Source organism: Tamandua tetradactyla, chromosome 16 (genome assembly GCF_023851605.1).
Source record: "Tamandua tetradactyla isolate mTamTet1 chromosome 16, mTamTet1.pri, whole genome shotgun sequence".
Lineage (NCBI taxonomy): Eukaryota > Metazoa > Chordata > Mammalia > Pilosa > Myrmecophagidae > Tamandua > Tamandua tetradactyla.
Genome location: NC_135342.1, coordinates 34,671,387 through 34,692,618, shown reverse-complemented (window position 1 = coordinate 34,692,618; position 21,232 = coordinate 34,671,387). Strand labels below are relative to the sequence as shown.

General features: G+C 38.3%; 1 protein-coding gene across 2 annotated transcripts in view; it reads left to right on the top strand.

Annotated features, from left to right (window-relative positions):
* The window catches only part of DPY19L3 (dpy-19 like C-mannosyltransferase 3), a 113,133-nt gene that overhangs the window by 51,945 nt on the left and 39,956 nt on the right, over positions 1-21,232 (top strand). The gene's annotated exons all lie outside the window — the stretch shown is intronic.

Here is a 21,232-nt window from a genome sequence, read left to right as displayed (position 1 = left end):
CTTTCAGCCCTGACTGTCATTTCCCACGTAGGGGAGAGGGTAAAGAATTTCCTTCCAGAGTTGGACTGAGAAAGAGAGAGGGGAAGGCACATCTGAGCAACAAAAAGAGGTTTCCTGGAAGCAACTCTTAAGCCTCGTTATAGGTAGTATTAGCTTCCCCACTATAGAAATAAGTTTCATTAGGGCAAGCCTCTTGGGCTTGCCTATTTTCTTGGGAGTTGGGATTAGGGCTTGCCTAATCAAGGGCTTGGCCTATTTTCTTGGGAGTCCCCAGTGGTTGAGGGGATAACTGGGTTTCCCAGTTTAAGGGAAAGATTAATAGTTCCCTTTTTTTTTGCCTTTGGATTCCCAAGGGACTCTGCTAGTACTTTTTAATTATCAGCCCACTTTAGTTGTAAGATGTATGCTGGTATTACATTAAGATGTACAGAATTATATGGCCCCGTTCCTGTTCTAGAGTCCAGAAGTTTGGGTTGTTTAAATGAGCTATCCAGACAGGTTGATTTAGATTGTATGTTACAGAAAATTTAGGTTCTTGACATAATAAGCTCCCCTGCCTTTGGTCTCATATAGTAGGTAAGGATCTAGAGTGTATTCGTTATCATCTTTTATCATCCCTTTTCCTGTATTCTGATTTACCGTAGTCCCAGCCAGAGTGGCTTTGTTTTTATCTCTGATTGAGGTCTGTTCTGTTTTTCGGTTACTGTAACTGTTATTGTATATAACTGTGCTATCTTTCAGGGCTGCGGCACTCCATTTCTGCATCTTAGGTGTCAAGGAGTTAACTCGAAGTTCCAGGAAAATACCAGCTGATACACATACAGTTCAGTGTCTCCAAATCTAAAAATATACTTACAACTTCAGATTTAGTCTGGCTGCTATAAGGACTTACAATCTAAACTCCAATTTTCTTATAAATACTTTCTGAAAGAGACCGTAGCATATTTATTCTTTTATTTCTGGCTTACTTTGCACAACACATTGTCCCCAGGGTTTGTTCAGTTCAGTGCGTGCCTCTCAGCATCCTTTTTTGTAGCTGCACCATATTCCGTCATATAGATGTATCACATTATGCCATTCTTCATCTCAATCATTGTACCCTTCAGCTCCCTCCATCTATTGGGCATCATAGATAATGTCCAAAATAAACAAACCACGTCTCACAATATCCTCACTTAGTTGTACAATCTGCAGCCCTCTCAATTTTAGATGGTTTTCATTGGTCCATAGCAACAAAGAAACAACAAATACAGTGTCACCAGCTATCAAATTAAAGCTACCCTTTATCACTTGTCCCTTACCACCTCCACACCCAATTAGTTGCCCTTGTTAGTGCTGTGGTACTGTTGATGTCTTCCTGTTAACTGTTGACCATAGCATACATTTTTAGTTCGCCCCCATACTCCTCTATTATTGATTTTTTGTCTAATAGCAAACCTTTGAAATAGTGCATGCAAGAACTTATAATTGTAGATTTAATCAGTGGGATATATGGCACTATGCATCCCCTTTCAGTCATTCACCTTCAATAAGGCAGTGTTACTTATAGCCCCACTAATTAGTTACTATCACTTCTGTCAATTCCCTTACATTTAGGTTCAACCTCATTGGGTAGCTATGTTAGTAAGTAAGCTGTGATAAACCAGAACTTCATTGGCTTATGTTTGTTTGTTTTTTGTTTCTTAATTTTAGTTTATGAGTATTTTAATCTCGCAGTTATTAAATTCTAGGATCTCATATTTTAGGCTTTCATTTTTTTAAACTTGTTTATTGTATATTATAACGTGTACAAAGAAATTAAAAAGCAATAGTTTTCAAAGCACTCTTCAACAAGTAGTTACAGGACAGATCCCTAGGGTTTATCATCAGCTACCATATGATCTTCTCAGATTTTTCCTTGTAGCTGCTCCAAAATATAGTTGGCTAGAAGGCTTAAATATTTTTTTATGACCACAGTCAACTTTTTTCTTTCTTTATTATGAAAAATAACATATATACAAAAAAGCAATAAATTTTAGAGCACAGTGCCACAATTCATTGTAGAACATATTTCAGACTTTGACATGGGTTATGTGGTAATTAGGTTCAGATATCAACTTGGCCAGGTGAACGTGCCTAGTTCTTTTGCTGTGGACATGAACCGATGGTATGTGAACCTCATCTGTTGCTCATTACATCTGCAGTCGGCTAAGAGGCGTGCCTACTGTAATGAATGATGTTTGATTTAATTGGCTGGTGCTTAAATGAGAGCTCAACATAGCACAGCCCAAGCAGCTCAGCATACCTCATCTCAGCACTCGCATCTCGGCCCAGGCCTTTGGAGATGCAGAAAGAAATCACCCCAGGGAAAGTTGTTGGAACTCAGAGGCCTGGAGAGAAGGCCAGCAGAGATCACCCTGTGCCTTCCCACTTAAGAAAGAACCTCAGTTGAAAGTTAGCTGCCTTTCCTCTGAAGAAGTAAGGAAATAAATCCCCTTTTATTAAAAGCCAATCTGTCTCTGATGTGTTGCATTCTGGCAGCTAGCAAACTAGAACAGGTTACAATTTCACAATTTTCAGTTTTTACTTCTAGCTGCTCTAAGATACTGGAGACTACAAGAGATATCAGTTTAATGATTCAGCATTCATATTCATGTGTTAAATTCTATCTTCTCTGTATAATTCCACATCCACCTTTGATCTGTCTATCCCTCTCTTTAGGAGTGTTTGGACTATGGCCATTCTAACTTTTTCATGCTGGAAGGGTCTGTCACTAATGGGGGTAAGGAAATGGAACTATCTGATGTTCTGGAGAGGCTGGGCCCTCTAGGTTTCAGAACTAATCTGGTCCAGAGACCTATCTGAAGGTTGTAGGTTTCTGGAAAGTTACTCTAGTGCGTGGAACCCTTGAGGAATCTAATATATTGCCCTAGGTGTTCTTTAGGATTGGCTGGAATGGTCCTGATTAGGGATTGGTAGGTTATGGTAGGTAGCAATGTCTAACTGAAGCTTGTGGAAGAGCAACCTCCAGACTAGCCTCTCAACTCTATTTGAACTCTCTCTGCCACTGATATTTTATTAGTTACACTTCTTTTTCCCCTTTTGGTCAGCATGAAATTGTTGATCCCATGGTGCCATGGTTGGATTCGTCCCTGGATGTCATATCCCACATAGGAGGGATTGCAACAATTTCACTTTGCAGAGTTGGGCTTAGAGAGAGTGAGGCCACATCTGAGCAACAAAAGAGGTCCTCCAGAAGTAACTCTCAGGCATACCTATAGGTAGGCCAAGCTTCTCTGCTACAAACATAAGCTTCATAACCTTGATAATATCAAAGTTATGGCCTACTGATTTGGGTGTCCCTAACGTTTGACACAGGGGATTTCCTGATGGTAAACTTTAATAGCTCCATATTTTTCTCTTATCCCTCAAGAGACTTTGCCAATACTTTTTGATTATCTGCTTAATGTACTCTAGGATGTATCCAGGCATTACATTAAGCTATACAGGATTAACGGACCCCTTATCCTGGGTTCCCTGTGTTTTAGTTGTTCAAATGAGCTGTACAGATAAGTTGAGTTAGATTATGTGCTACAGAAAATTTCGGTTCCAGACCAAATAAACATTTCTTCCTTTGGTCTCAAAGAGTATGTGTGGTTCTGAAATATAAACATTGTCTTCCTTATTCCTGTGTTCTGAATTATTTAAACCAACTTGATCGGCTTTGTTCTTATCTCTAAATATCAGATTATATATACATATAAAACAGCCTGTTGAAATCCAAAAATGATAATTACCACTCCAGACTAAATGTGTCTGCTATAAAAGCTTACAATCTAGGCTCCTGTTCTCTTGTAAGCATTTTCTAAAGGAGAACATACCATAGATGTTCTTTTGTTTCTGATTTATTTTACGTCACCAAATGTCCTACACTTTCATTCACATCATTGCTTGCCTCACAACTTCGTTCCTTTTTTGTAGCCCCACAACATTTGTTTGTAAGTATGTGTCATGCATCATCGTTCACCAATCTTCTTCTCAGTCAGTGTGTCCTTCAGCCACCTGTATTCATCTGGGGTTATGTATAGTGCCCAAAGTCCACAGTCCATCAGTACTCTCAATTTTAGATAATTTCATTGTTCCCAAGAGAAAGAAAACCGATAAACACACCCTCGCCAAATAGGAAATCTAAACCTCTTAACTCTTGTCCCTCTCCAGTTATTGCTGTGGTAGTGCTGTTTTCCTTTTTAAACAGCCCATAGCATGCAATACCAGTTTTTTAAGTCCCCTGTACCCTGGACTTTAAGCACTCTTTGTGCATGAATCATACCTTTGAAGTAGCTCTTGCAAGAACTAATTTATATTTCTAGTGTTATTCAGTGGGACACGTAGGTCTGTACAACCCCTTTCAATCTTGTTCGTTTTCAGTATGGTAATATTACTTATAGACCCACTAGAGAACCACCTTTTACTTCTATTCCCTTACATTGAAGTTCAACCTCATTAACTAACTTTTCACCCATCTCTAGCTTCTGTCTTTTTCTTTATTCTGTATTATAAGCCTCTGATTTTACCTTTTCCGTGGTCATAAAAATGGAATCATACAGTATCTATCCTTGTGTGTCTGCTTATTTCAGTCAGCATTTGGTCCTCAAACCTCATCCATCTTGTCAGGTCCTTTCATCTTACTGCTGCATAATATTCCATTGTATGTATATACCACATTTTGTTAATCCACTCGACTGTTGATGGGCATTTGGTTTGTTTCCATCTTTTGGCAATTGTGAATAATGCTGCTAAGAACATCGGTGTGCAATTGTCTGTTTGTGTCATTGCTTTCAGCTCTTTTGAATATATACCAAGTAGTGCTATTGCTGGGTCATAGGGCAACTTGTTATTTAGTTTCCTGAGGAACCACCAAACAGTCTTCCATAGTGTGTGTACCATTATACATTCCCACCAGCATTGCATAAGTGTTCCAGTTTCTCCACATCCTTTCCAACATTAGTTTCCTGTTTGTTTAATAGCAGCCATTCTTATAGGTGTGACATGGTATCTTGTTGTAGTCTTGATCTGCATTTCCCTTGTAGCCAGTGAAAATGAACATCTCTTCATGTGCTTTTGAGCCATCTGTATTTATTTTTCAGAAAAATGCCTATTTATATCTTTAGCCCTTTTTGTTTGTTTGTTTTCATTTTTAAACAGTTTTATTTGCACATCATGCAATCCAACCTAAGTACAAAATCACTGGTTCCTGGTATAATCACATAGCCATGCCTTCTACAGTCTGTGTAAAGACATTTCCTTGTCTTCCGCAAACAATCCCTTGCCTCTCCCACATATCCCCTGCTTGTTGATACTTAATTTTGGCATAATTTTAGCCCACTTTTACTACGTAACTATAATACAATAATGTTAGAATACTGAATGAAGCTGGATGTGAAAATGATAGAGGCAGAAGGCCTGGGAGCACAAATGAAATCAGAAGGAAAGATATACGATAAAGATTGAGATGGTATAATCTAGGAATGCCTAGAGTGTGTAATGATAGTGACTAAATGTATAAATTTAAAAATGTTTTGCATGAGAAAGAACAAAGGGATGTCAATAATAGAGGGTGTTGAAAATAGATGGTAATTAATATTTTAAAACTTTAACTTATGTGTAAGACTAAAGCAAAAAATGTTTATTTGGTACATAATTTATATTTTGACTAATGCATGTCCTAATATGCCTTATGTGGACAACTTAATTGAACACCATAAATGGAACCTTGAGTAGGGCATGAGATTTTGTAGATTTGTCCAGAGTGATGCCTCAGTAAATCCCAGAAGGATTTGAACAGTGAATAAAAAAGTATTTGCAAAGACCCCTTCGGGGAATGGTGAGAAAGGGGGAAAATTCAACTTCCCCAAGTGGAGAATTGTTGATATTCTCACAAGCGGTGGGGACAACCAAAGCAATAGCAATCTTGGGGTTTGTTCATATTAACTTAACCCTGCAAAGGATAAGCTAACCCTACTTAAAATTAGGCCTAAGAGTCACCCCAAGAGAACCTCTTGTTGCTCAGATGTGGCCTCTCTCTCTCAGCCAATACAACAAGCAAACTCACTGTCCTCCCCCTCTCTACGTGGGAGATGTGAACCTTCCTGGCACCATGGGACAGAAATCCTAGAGTGAGCTGGGACTCAGCACCAAGGGATTGAGAAAACCTTCTCAACCAAAAGTGGGAAAAAAGAAGTGAGACAAAATAAAGTGTCAATGTCTGAGAGATTCCAAACAGATTTGAGACGTTATCCTGTAGGTTATTCTTATGCATTAAATAGATATTGCCTTTTTAGTTAAGAAGTAACAGAGAGGCTAGAAGGAACTGTCTGAAAATGTAGAGCTGTTTTCCAGTAGCTATGTTTCTTGAAGATGATTGTATAATGATAGAGCTTTCACAGTGTGACTGTGTGATTGTGAAAACCTTGTGTCTGATGCTTCTTTTATCTATCTTATGGACAGATGAGTAAAACATATGGATTAAAAATAAATAAATAATAGGGGGAACAAATGTTAAAATAAATTTAGTAGGTTGAAATGCTAGTGATCAATGAAAGGGATGGGTAAAGGGTATGGTATGTGTTCATTTTTTTCTGTTTTCTTTTTATTTCTTTTTGTGAATTGATGCAAATGTTCTAAGAAATAATCATGATGATGAATATGCAACTATGTGATGAAAAACAAAAGAATATTCATATTGTATGTTGATTGGTTGTATTAATAAAAGTTTTTTAAAAATTTAGCCCATTTTATAATTGGTTTGTTTGTTCTTTTGTTGTTGAGTTGTATGATTTCTTTGTGTATACAGGATATCAAACCATTGTCCAATATGTGATTTCCACATATTTTCTCCCATTGAGTTGGCTGCCTCTTCACCTTTGACAAAGTCTTTTGAGGTACAGAAGCATTTGATTTTGAGAAATTCCCATTCATCTGTTTTTTCTTTTGTTGCTTATGCTTTGGGTATAAAGTTTAGGAAGCTACCTCCTATTACTAGGTTTTGAAGATGTTCCCCTGCATTTTCTTCTAGAAGCTTTATGGTGCTAGTTCTTAAATTTAGGTGTTTGATCCACTTTGAGTTAGTTTTTGTGTAGGGTGTAAGATAGGGGTTCTGTTTTGTTCTTTTGCCTATCTTCATCCAGTTCTTCCATGCCCATTTATTGGAAAGACTATTTTGTCCCAGTTCAGAGGATTTGGGGGCCTTGTCAAGAATCAGTTGATGCTTCCGGGCCAAGATGACGGCTTAACAATGTGCGCATTTTAGTTCATCCTCCAGAAAAACTACTAAATAACCAGAAACAGTACAGAACAGCTCCTGGGCCACATCAGTGACTGGACACATAGCGTACCCTAGTCTAGACCAGCTGGACCGGCTGCAAGCTCCCCAGAACCGTGAGTCCCCCAAGCCATGGTGGCTGGTGCCCCTCCCCCACAGGCTGCTTCCCAGAGCAGAAAGGAAAGGGACTTTACCAGCAGCAGGGACTGAACACAACTAAACGCCAATTGTGGAATTAATTAACAAGTTCTGACTATTAGAAATAGGCCCTCAGCTCAGGTGAACCTGGTCATAGCTGAGGTCCCTCATTTTTGCCCCAGAGCTGAGGGGGCAGGGCTGACGGAACAAGAAAAAAAAAAAGGAAACAGAGGTTTTTGTGGCTGTGTTTCTACAAAGGCTTGACTGCCTCTGGATTCAGCAGCAGGACTTCTCAAGCTGCAACTGCCTCAGACATAGGCAGAAACAAGGTTATTTGAGAGCATGTCTGGAGCCTTTGTCTTCCCCAGGGGAGGGATGAAGCCCAACTCAGGTGGAATCCCTCCCTCAAAGAATTCAGAACCCAGGACTTGGTAATTTGAAGCCATTAAAATCAGCCTACAACCTCTCCTCTGTCTCCACCACACCCCCAGCAGGGAGAGTCTGCCAAAGTTAAAGGTACTGCATCATCTTATGCTGGGGGGACCTGCAGGCAGACAAGCGCCACATACTGGGCAGAATACGAAAAACAGAGTCCAAAGACTTCACAGGACAGTCTTTTAACCTGCTGGGTCTCACCCTCAGGGTAAACTGACGCAGGTGACTCCTTCCCCCTGATAGGAGTCCAGTTTAGTTCGGAAAAACCTGGCTGGAGTCTATATTACCTATGTAGACCCTTCTAAGGGTGGGGAGGGAAAAGGCACCTTCCAAGCAGGGCAAGAAGCCAGATAAAGCTGTACTGAATGTCAAAGAACAGATAGACAACAAATTCATCCAGCAAGAAAACCCTAGGTAAAAGAAATTAAAGCAATCTCCAGAATAAACTAATTAAAGTAATTAAATGCCTAGATGCCAGCAAAAAATAACAAATCACACTAGGAAAATTGAAGATATGGCCCAGTCAAAGGAACAAACCAACAATTCAAATGCCATACAGGAGCTGAAACAATTAATTCAGAATATACGAACAGATATGGAAAACCTCATCAAAAATCAAATCAGTAAATTGAGGGAGGATATAAAGAAGGCAAGGAATGAACAAATAGAAGAAATCGAAAGTCTGAAAAAACAAATCACAGAACTTATGGGAATGAAAGGCATGGTAGAGGAGTTGAAAAAAACAATGGAAACCTACAATGGTAGATTTCAAGAGACAGAACATAGAATTAATGAACTGGAGGATGGAACATCTGAAATCCGACAAGAAACAGAAACTATAGGGAAAAAAATGGAAAAATATGAGCAGGGACTCAGGGAATTGAAGGACAATATGAAGCACACAAATATACGTGTTGTGGGTCTCCCAGAAGGAGAAGAGAAGGGAAAAGGAGGAGAAAAACTAATGGAGGAAATTATCACTGAGAATTTCCCAACTCTTATGAAAGACTTGAAATTACAGATCCAAGAAGTACAGCGTACCCCAAAGAGAATAGATCCAAATAGAACTACTCCAAGACATTTACTAATCAGAATGTCAGAGGTCAAAGAGAAAGAGAGGATCTTGAAAGCAGCAAGAGAAAAGCAATCCATCACATACAAGGAAAGCCCAATAAGACTATGCACAGATCTCTCAGCAGAAACCATGGAGGCGAGAAGACAGTGGGTAATATATTTAAATTATTAAAAGAGAAAAACTGCCAACCAAGAATTCTATATCCAGCAAAACTGTCCTTCAAAAATGAGGGAGAAATTAAAACATTTTCAGACAAAAAATCACTGAGAGAATTTGTGACCTAGAGACCAGCTCTGCAAGAAATAGTAAAGGGAGCACTAGAGACAGATTCGAAGACAGAAGAGAGAGGTGTGGAGAAGAGTGTAGAAAGGAAGACTATGAGTAAAGGTAAAAAGAAGGAAAATTAGAAGGACATATAAAAGCCAAAAGGCAAAATGGTAGAGGAGGGTACTGCCGGGCAGTAATAACACTAAATGTTAATGGATTAAGCTTCCCAATCGGGGGACATGGACTGGCAGAATGGATTAGGGAACGGGACCCATCTCTATGCTTTCTCTACTCAAAGGACATGAGGGCAAGAACACAAATGGACATTTGCACACCAATGTTTATAGCAGCATTATTTACAATTTCCAAGAGATGGAAACAGGCCAAAATGTCCATCAATAGACGGGTGGCTAAATAAACTGTGGTATATACATACAATGGAACATTATGCAGCTGTAAGACAGAATAAAGTTATGAACTATGTAACAACATGGATGGTCCTTACGGACATTATGCTGAGTGAGATTAGCCAGAAACAAAAGGACAAATACTGTATTGTCTCACTGATTTGAACTGACATTGGTGAATGAACTTGCAGAATTTCATTGGTAACAGAGACCATCAGGAGATGGAAATAGGGTAAGATATTGGGTGATTGGAGCTGAAGGGATGCAGATTGTGCAACAGGACTGAATGCAAAAACTCAGAAATGGACAGCACAATACTACCTAACTGTAATACAATTATGTTAAAACACTGAATGAGGCTGAATGTGAGAACGATAGAGGGAGGAGGGCTGGGGGCACAAATGAAATCAGAAAGAAAGATAGACGATAAAGATTGAGATGGTATAATCTAAGATTGCCTAGAGTGTATAATGACAGTGACTAAATGTACAAATTTAAAAAATATTTTTGCATGAGGAAGAACAAAGGAATGTCATTACTGCAGGGTGTTGAAAATAGATGGTAATTAATGTGTTAAAATTTCAACTAATGTGTGAGACTAAAGCAAAAAATGTTTATTTGGTACAAAATTTATATTTTGACTAGTGCATTTCCTAATATAACTTAGGTAGATAGCTTGGTTGAATGACATAAGTACATGGAACCATGGGTGGACATGAGATTTTGTAGGTTTGTCCAGAGTGATGCCTTGATGAATCCCAGAGTGATTTGATCAGTGAGTGGAAAAGTATTTGCAAAGTCCCCTTTGGGGAATGGTGAGAGCAAGGGAAAATTCAACCTCCCCAAGTTGAATTCTTGATATTCTCACAAGCTGTGTGGACAACCAAAGCTATAGGCTAAGACCCCAGTCTTGGGGTTTGTTCATATGAAACTTAACCCCACAAATGATAGGTCAAGCCTACTTAAAATTAGGCCTAAGAGTCACCCCCAAGAGAACCTCTTTTGTTGCTCAGATGTGGCCTCTCTCCAGCCAACACAACAAGCAAATTCACCAACCTCCCCCTGTCTACGTGGGACATGACTCTCAGGGGTGGATCTTGTTGGCAACGTGGGACCGAAATCGGAGAATGAGCTATGACTCAGCATCAAGGGACTGAGAAAATCCTCTCAACCAAAAGGGGGAAGAGTGAAATGAGACAAAGTGTCAATGACTGAGAGATTCCAAACAGAGGCGAAAGGTTATCCTGGAGGTTATTCTTATGCATTAAGTAGATATCACCTTGTTACTCAAGATATAATGGAGAGGCTGGAGGGAACTGCCTGAAAATGTAGAGCTGTGTTCCAGTAGCCATTGTTCTTGATGATGATTGAATAATGATATAGCTTTCACAGTGTGACTATGTGATTGTGAAAACCTTGTGTCTGATGCTCCTTTTATCTACCTTGTCAACAGATGAGTAGAACATATGGAATAAAGATAAATAATAGGGGGAACAAATGTTAAAATAAATTTAGTTTGAAATGCTAGTGATCAATGAAAGGGAGGAGTAAGGGGTATGATGTGTATGGTTTTTTCCTCTGTTTTTGTTTTATTTCTTTTTCTGAATTAATGCAAGTGTTCTAAGAAATGATCATTATGAATATGCAACTATGTGGTGATGTTGTGAATTACTGAATATATATGTAGAATGGAATGATCACATATTAAGAATGTTTGTGTTTCCTGTAATTTTTTTTTAATTAATAAAAAATAATAATAATAATAAAAAAATCAGTTGACCATAGATTTAGTTGTTTATGTCTGCACTCTTGATTTGATTCCATTGGTCAGTGCTTCTACCTTTGTGCCAGTACCATGCTGTTTTGACTACTGTGGTTTTATAATAGGGTTTAAGGTCGGGAAATGTTTGTACTCCCAGTTCGTTCTTCTTTTTTTCTAGAATATCTTTAGCTATTCATGGTCTATTTCCTTTCCAAATACATTTGATAACTAGCTTTTCTGAATCTACATAGTTGGTTGTTGGAACTTTGATTGGTGTTTCATTGAATCTATAGATCAATTTAGGTAGATTTTGACATCTTAATAACATTCAACCTTCCTATTTATGAGTATGGAATTTCTTTCTATCTAGGTCATTTTTTTTATTTCTTTTAGCAATGTTTTCTAGTTTTCTGTGTACAACCCCATGACATCTCTATTTAGGCTTATTCCTAGATACTTGATTCTTTTGGTCACTATTTTGAATGGAAATTTTTCCTTAATTTTCTCCTCAGATAGATCATTACTTGTACATAGAATTACAACTGACTTTTTTTACATTTATCTTGTATCCCGCCACTTTGCTGAATTTGTGTATTAGCCCAAGTAGCTTTGCCATAGATTTCTCAGGGTTTTCTATGTGTGTGATCATATCATCTGCAAATAATGAAAGTTTTACTTCTTCCTTTCTATTTTGGTCTCTTTCTCTTCCAAATAAATTTGATAACTTACTTTTCCAAGTCTTCAAGGTAGGCTGTTGGGATTTTGATTGGTATTCCATTGAATCTCTTGTGTAGAGTTAACACCTTAAGGACATTTAATCTTCTTATCCATGAGCAGTGAATATCTTTCCTCCTATTTAGATCTTCTTTGGTTTCCCTTAGCAATGTTTTGTGGTTTTCTGTGAACATGTCCTTTACATCCCTGATTAAGTTTATTCCTCGATTATTGATTCTTTTAGTTGCTATTTTGAATGGAATTTTTCTTGTCTCCTCAATTAGGTCATCATTTGTGTATAGAAACATTAATTTTGTATCCCAGCACTTTTGCTGAATTTTTTTATTAGCTCAACTAGCTATGGTGTAGATTTCTCATATAGAATCATGTCATCTGCAAATAATCAAAGTTTTACAGCTTCCTTTACAATTTGAATGCCTTTTGCTTCTTTTTCTTGCCTGATTGCTTTAGCTAGAACTTTTCGCACAATGTTGAATAATAATAACAGTGGGCATCCTTGTCTCGTTCCTGATCTTAGGAGGAATGCTTTCAGTATCTCGTCATTAGGTATGGTGCTGGCTGTGTGTTTTCATATATGCCTTTTATCATATTGAGGAAGATTCATTCAATTTTTACCTTTTGAAGTGTTTTTATCAGAAAAGGATGTTGAATGCTTTTTCACCTTCAAGCGAGATGATCATGTGTTGAACCACCCTTGTGTGCTTGGTATATATCACATTTGGTCGTGGGCATAATTCTTTTACTGTACCATTGGATTTGATGGGCTGTTTTTTTTTTTTGTTTTTATTTTTGGGAATTTTTGCATCTATATTTATTAGAGAGATTGACCTGTAATTTTCCTTCTTTGTAGCATCTTTATCTGGTTTTGGCATTAAAATTATGTTAGCTTAGCTTCATAAAATGAGTAAGTTATGTTCATTTTTCCTCAGTGTTTTGTAAAAGTTTTTTTTTCTTTCCTTCTTCTTGGGCAGGCACCGGGAATTGAGGCCTCCCACATGGCAGGCAACAACTCTCCCTTTCTAAGTCACTGTGGCCCACCCTTTTGTAAGAGTTTGAGCAAGACTGTGTTACTTCTTTTTGAATATTTAGTAAAATACTCCTGAGAAGTTATCTGGCTCTGGATTTTCTTTGTAGGAAGATTTTTGATAACTGAGTGACTCTCTTTACTTGTGATTGGTTTGTTGTGATCTTCTGTTTCTTCTGAAGTCAGTTCTTGTGTTTCTTGGTGTTTGTCCATTTCATCTAAGTTGTCTGGTTTGTTGGCATATAGTTTTTCATAGTATTGTCTTATGATTTAATTTTTAAAATTTCTTCTGGGTCCATGGTAACAACCCTCCTCTAATTTCTGATTCTGTTTAATTTATTCTATTGTTATTTTGTTGTTGTTCTCCAGTTCATTTATTTCTGCTTTAATCTTTGTTATTTCTTTTTATTTACTTTTGGGTTAGTGTGCTGTTCTTCTCTAGTTCTTCTACATGAGCAGTTAAGTCCTCAATTTGTGCTCTTCTTTTTTAATGTAGGCATTTAGGGCAATAATATCCCTCTAAGCACTGCGTTTCCCACATCTGCAATTTATGATAGGTTATTCTTACTCATTTCTGGATATTTACCACTTTACCAATTGCTCTTGCAGTTTTTTCTTTGACCCACTGATTATTTGAGACTGTGTTATTTAATCCCCTATATATGTGAAAGTTCTGGTTCTTTGGTGGTTTTTTATTTCCAGCTTCCTTCCATTGTAATCAGAGAAAAGTTCTTAAATAATTTCAAAATTTTTACATTTATTAAGACCTGTTTTGTGCCCCTAGCCAATGATCTATCCTGGATAATGTTCCATGAACACTGGAGAAGAATGTATATCCTGGTGTTTTGGGTGTAATGATCTGTATATGTCTGTTAGGTCTAATTCATTTATCACATTGTTTAGGTTCTCTATTTCTTTATTGATCCTCTGTCTAGTTCTATCTATAAAGTAGAGTGGTATATTGAAGTCTCCCAGTATTATTGCTCAAACTTCTGTTGCTTTCTTCATTTTGCCAGTGTTTGCCTCCTGTACTTTGGAGCTCCTTGATTGAGAGCATAACATTTATGATTGTTATTTCTTCATGGTGAACTGTCAGTTTTATTAATATATATTGTCCTTCCTTTTCTCTTATAATATCTTTACATTTGAAGTCTATTTTGTCTTATATTAATATAGCTGCTCCTGCTTTCTTTTGATTACAACTTGTGTGGAACATCCTTTTCCATCCTTTCACTTTCAGTCTATTCGTATCCTTGGGTCTGAGGTGATTTTCCTGTAAGCAGCATATAGATGGATCATATTCTTTAATCCTGTATCTTTTTAATCCTGTGTATTCTGCCAATCTGTATCTTTTAATTGGTGAGTTTAGTCCGCTAACATTAAGAGTTGTTACTTAAAGGCAGTTCTTGAATCTACCGTCTTATCCTTTGGATTTTATCAGCTCTGTATATTCTTTTCCCTCTTTCTGTTTTTGTCCTTTAAATTACCCTTACTCGTACTCTTCGATTCTGTGCCCTTCTCCAGATCTCCCTCTCCTGTCTTTTTTTTTTCCCCCAGACGACAGAATACCCTTTAGTATTTCTTGTAGTGTAGGTCTCTTGTTAACAAATTCTCTAAGTATTTGTTTGTCTGAAAATTTTAATCTCTCCCTCATTTTTTTTTTTTTTTATTAAAGAGAAAGGGAGGAAGGGAAGGAAAGACAGAGAGAAGGAAGGAAGGATGGAAGGAAGGAAGGGAGGAAGAAAGGGAAACATCTTTTAAACATTTTCTTGTTTTATTATATTTTGTTTGTTTGTTTGTTTTTTACATGGGCTGGGGCCGGGAATCGAACCGGGGTCCTCCGGCATAGCAGGCAAGCACTCTTGCCCGCTGAGCCACCGCGGCCCGCCCACTCCCTCATTTTTGAAGAATAACTTTGTTGGATAAAGAATTTTTGACTGGAAGTCTTTCTCTTTCAGAATCTTAAATATATCATACCCCTGTCTTCTTGCCTCCATGGTACCTATTGAGTAGTCTGAACTTAGTCTTATGTGGCTTCCCTTGTATGTGGCGAATCACTTTTTTCTTTCTGCTTCTCTTTAGCATTTGATAGTTTGATTGATGTGTGTCTTAAATCAGGTCTGTTTATATTTGTTCTATTTGGGGTTCATTGGGCTTTTTTGATTTGCATATTTATGTCTTTTTTAAGGATTGGGAAGTTTTCCCCCATTATCTCCTCAACCAATCTTCCTAGCCCTTTACTCTTCTCTTCTCATCCTGGGACACCAGTTGTCTTGTATTCATGCATTTCATGTTGTTCATCATTTCCCTGACCTCCAATTCCAATTTTTCATCTCTTTTTGCCATTTATTCTTTTGTGCATTTGAATTCTGTTCTTTCCTGTCATCCGCTTATACATTTTTCTGCCTCTTCAGATCTGTTTTGTGCCTCTAGAATATTTTTTGTTTTGTTTGCAGTATCTTTTTTTTTAATGTGAGATCCACTTCTTTCCTATTTTTTCAAATAATTCTTTATGCTTTTATAGTGTCTTCTTGATATCCTTTATGTCATTAGCCTGCCCACTGAATTTATTTAGGAGATTTGTATGAACAACTTTGCTTAATTTTCTAAATCCTGTGTCTCTTTTGGTGTTTTAATTTGGTCATTTGGCTGTACCATGTCTGCCTGCATCTTTGCTTTGTGATTTTCTCTTGCCTTTGAGGCATTGGATTATCTTGCAAGGTTGGTCTAAGGTACTGATTTTTGTATTTCCATGGATTTGCATTGAAGGTCTCCTTTTAATCTTAGTTTGTCAGAAATTCCCCTTGAAACTACTGCCTGGACCCTATGTAGGAGATGCAACTCTGTTTGAAGATCTGTTGTAAGATAGGCATGTAGGCAGTTTTCCAGACTGCTTTTTCCTCATCTTCCCAGCAGCGGCGCTCTTGGACTACCTCTTCCATGGAGGCCCACCTCTCCCCAACGGCAGCAGCTGGATGAGCAAGATGAATACCAGTTCCAGCCAAGGCCACTGGTCTTGGTGTGCACTGAAAGCCACCAGTCCTGGGTCTGAGGGGTGGGCAGTGTGAACCCTGGCAGAGAATCTTCTTGTGGGCCTGGTGGTTCTGGTGGTCACCTGGCTTCCACATGGAATGATCTTAGGCTGTGCGACTGAATTTTTCAACTGCCTCTGTCCTCAGTCAATCTGGAGATCCTGGCAGTTTGGTCAGCTCACTTGTTTCCTTGGCTGCACCTCTCCACTCATGAACACTTTAGGCCTCCAGGCTCTGTGGGGAAAGGGAAACAATACCAGGACCCAGCGAATCTCTTTCGCCAGCCACTTGTCACACCTTCTCCACTCTGCATCGCCCCCTCCTCCCAAAAGGAAGTACCCCAGTCTCTACAAATAACACGTGACCACAGCAGCCTGCCTCAAAGGTCAGAGGCAGGCACTTGCACTGGCTAGAAAGTCTCTGTGTGCAGGCAAACCAAGTCTTCTGGCTTCCAAGTTCCCCACAGGAGCTCCCAGCTGCAGAACTGAGAGGGAAGATCTTCCAGACTAGCTGCAGAGGCTGACGGGAATGCTGGAGCACCTCACTCTTTCAGAACTCGCTCCTTCCTGTTCACTGCCACTTACCACTGAGCACACTCACCTGATTCTCTCTGCCCTAATTTCTCTGTTTTTTCATCCATGTCCTTCCTATATAGTACAGAAGACTCTTTCTGGTTACTTGCACCCTGGAACAGCTTCCCAGCTGTTTTTCTGTCACTTCTTTAGTTATTCTACAGAGCAGGGGTGAACTCAGCGTATTCTATTCTGCCTTCTTCCTGGAAGCTTGAATCCATTGCCTTTTTTTTTTTTTTTTTTTTTTAATTTTTATTATTTTTTTAAATACCAAAACCAAACAAACGCAAACATTCTTAACTTTTTTAAAAATTTATTTATTAATTAAAAAATTAAGAAACAAAATAAAACATCAACATACATAATCAGTAATTCACAATATCATCACTTAGTTGCATATTCATCATTTCTTAGAACATTTGCATTAATTCAAAAAAAGAAATAAAAAGACAATAGAAAAAGAAATAAAACGAACACAGGAAACGAAAAAAAAAAAGATTATACCTACCATACCCCTTACCCCTCGCTTTCATTGATCACTAGCATTTCAAACTAAATTTATTTTAGCATTTGTTCCCCCTATTATTATTATTATTATAATTATTATTTTATTTTATTTTTTTACATGGGCAGGCACCGGCAATCAAACCCAGGTTCTCGGGCATGGCAGGCAAGCGTTCCTACCTGCTGAGCCACCGTGGCCCGCCCATATTATTTATTTTTATTCCATATGTTCGACTCCTGTGTTGACAAGGTAGATAAAAGGAGCATCAGACACAAGGTTTTCATAATTACACAGTCACACTGTGAAAGCTATATCATTATACAATCATCATCAAGAAACATGGCTACTAGAACACAGCTCTACATTTTCAGGCAGTTCCCTCCAGCCTCTCCATTACATCTTGGATAACAAAGTGATATCTACTAATGCATAAGAATAACCTCCAGGATAACCTCTCAACTCTGTTTGGAATCTCTCAGCCATTGACACTTTGTCTCATTTCACTCTTCCCCCTTTTGGTCGAGAAGGTTTTCTCAATCCTTTGATGCTAAGTCTCAGCTCATTCTAGAGTTTTTCTCAATCCCTTGATGCTGAATCTCAGCTCATTCTGGGATTTCTAACCCCATGCTGCCAGGAAGATCCACACCCCTGGAAGTCATGTCCCATGTAAACAGGGGTAGGGTGGTGAGTCTGCTTGCTGTGTTGGCTGGAGAGAGAGGCCACATCTGAGCAACAAAAGAGGTTCTCTTGGGGGTGACTCTTAGGCTTAATTTTAAGTAGGCTTGACCTATCCCCTGTGGGGTTAAGTTTCATATGAACAAACCCCAAGACTGGGGGCTCAGCCTATAGCTTTGGTTGCCCACACTGCTTGTGAGAATATCAAGAATTCAACTTGGGGAAGTTGAGTTTTCCCCCGTTCTCGCTATTCCCCGAAGGGGACTTTGCAAATACTTTTCCAGTCACTGATCAAATCACTCTGGGATTCATCAGGGCATCACCTGGACAAACCAACAAAATCTCATGTCCTATACAAAGTTCCATGTACTTAAGGTGTTCAATCAACTATCTACATAAGTTATATTAGGAGATGCACTAGTCAAAGTATAGATTTGTACCAAATAAACATTTTTTGCTTTAGTCTCACACATTAGTTGAAATTTTAAAATATTAAGTACCATCTATTTTCAACACACTGCAGTAATGAAGTGTGTTGTTCTTCTTTTGTTCTTCTTCATGCAAAAACATTTTTTAAATTTGTACATTTAGTCACTATCATTATACACTCTAGGCATTCCTAGATTACACCATCTCCATCTTTATCATCTATCTTTCTTTGTGATTTCATTTATGCCCCAGCCCTCCTCCCTCTATCATTCTCGTATGCAGCTTCATTCAGTGTTTTAACATAATTGTATTACAGTTAGGTAATATTGTGCTGTCCATTTCTGAGTTTTTATATTCAGTCCTGTTGCACAATCTGTATCCCTTCAGCTCCAATTACCCAATATCTTACCCTATTTCTATCTCCTGATGGTCTCTGTTACCAAGGAAATATTCCAAGTTTATTCACTAATGTCAGTTCATATCCGTGAGACCATACAGTATTTGTCCTTTTGTTTCTGGCTAATCACATTCAGTGTAATGAATGTCCTTAAGATCCATTCATGTTGTTACACACTTCATAAGTTTATTCTGTCTTACAGCTGCATAATATTCCATCTTACATAAATGTCACAGTTTGTTTAGCCAACTGTCTGTTGATGGACATTTTGGCTGTTTCCATCTCTTGGTAATTGTTAATAATGCTGCTATAAACATTGGTGTGTAAATGTCCATTTGTGTCCTTGGCCTTGTGTCCTTTGAGTAGAGACAGCATATAGATGGGTCCTGTTTTTTAATCCATTCTGCCAAACTATGTCTTTTGATTGGAGAGTTTAATCCATTAACATTCAGTGTTATTACTGCATGGGTAGTACTTTCTTCTACTATTTTGCCTTCTGGATTTTATATGTCATATCTAATTTTCCTTCTTTTTATCTTTACCCATAGTCTTCCTTTCTACACTCTTCTCCACACCTCTCTCTTCTGTCTTCGTACAATCAACATCTTAACCTAATAACAACCTAGTCCAAGTAGTACAAAGCTAGTTTCAGTAGTATGCAAGCTCTCTACTCCTATCTCTGTCCTTCCCACTTTATATAGTTATTGTCTCAGATTATATCTTTATACTTGATATGCCCCTTAGCATAGATTTTAAATGTTGTTTTTCTCATTTGCCTGTTAAGTCATAAAGGGGAACAAAGCAGTTACAAAACCAGAACTATAATATGGCACTTTATATTCATCTACATAGTTACCTTTACTGATGTTCTTTATTTTTTCTCATGTTTCAGTTACTACCAAGTGTCTTTTTATTTCAACCTGAAGGACTGTTTTTAGTATTTCTTATAGGATAGTTCTTCTGCTAATAAACTCTTTCACCTTTTTTTTTTTTTTACCTGTAAGTGTCTTAATTTCTTCCTAGTTTTTGATAAATACTTTTGCTGACTATATACTTCTTGGTTGACAGTTTTTTTCTTTAAGGACTGTATATATGCTGGCCCATCTCTTCTGGTCTCCATGGTTTTCGCTGAGAAATCTGCTGTTACTCTTATTGAGGATCACTTTTTTTTTGCATTAAGATATTTTACTGATGGCTGAGTTTTTTGGTTGACCCTTACATTTTGTGCCAAGGCTAGTGCCTCACTCCTCTCACCCTAGAACAGGCTCTGGGGTGGAGCTGGGAGTGGTGTTGGGAGAAATGGAGCTCTTTGCTGGCTTTACTGGCCAGGAGCAAGTGCAATAAGAGTTCAGTAGCTGAGTCTTCTGTCTAGAAAGTAATTCCTCAGGCAGAAAATCAATTAAGTTGAGTCACTATTAAGTTGAGTCATGGTTAGGGACACGTGTCAACTTGGCCAAGTTGTGGTACCTGTTTATCTGATTGGGCAAGCGCTGGCCTGTCTGCTGCAATGAGGACATTTCATAGGATTAGATCATGATCACATCAACTGCATCCACAGCTGATTCCATTTGTAATCAGCCAAAGGGGAGTGTCTTCTGCAGTTAGTGATGCTAAATCTAATCATGGGAAGCCTTTTAAGGAGGACTCAGAGGAGACAGGTTCCATTCCTACTTTGGCTGGTGAGCCTCTCCTCCAGAGTTCATCTAGGCCATCCATCCGAGTCGTCAGCTTCGCAGCCTGCCCTGTGGATTTTGGACTCTGCATTCCTGCGATCACTTGAGACACTTGTATAAATTTTATATTTGCAAGTGTTCCCTGTTGATTCTGTTTCTCTAGAGAACCCTAACTAATACATCTTGGTACCAGGAGTGGTTCTTAAGAAACAGAATCTTAAAAATGGGTTTTTATGAATGGTTTTCTACTCTGACTGGACTCAGAGACACTAAGGACTCTATTTCCAGTAATCAGAATGACACTCCCAATCCATGGAGTGAGTTGGCAAAGGAGATAGTCAAAATATCATCATTCGATTCTCCTAATGCTTCGCTTGTACAAAGCCAGATTCTGAGGGATAATGTTTTTGACACCTTTACAGAGTTTTGCAGAAATAAAAGTTATAGAGATGTTGGTTGGTTGTTGTTAGATACACTGTCTACATTAAGGGGTGAAAGGGTTGGGCTTAAGGCTTCAAACGAGAAGCTTAAGTGCCGTCTGAATGATGTAGACGTTTCTATGAGTATCCTGAAGGAAAATCTTATTTCCTGTAGCCGTAGACTTGAGATCTCTGAAAATCAGACTCAGAATCTTATTGTTAGAGTAGCAACTTTACAACATAAACTGAAATCTCAGTCTTGCATGGTGTCTGCCGTTAAAGTGAGGGCATTGATTGGAAAGGAGTGGGACCCTGAAAAATGGGATGGTGACATATGGATTGATAATGATGTTGGGGGTGAGGTTGAAACCCTAGGCCATGCTGAGT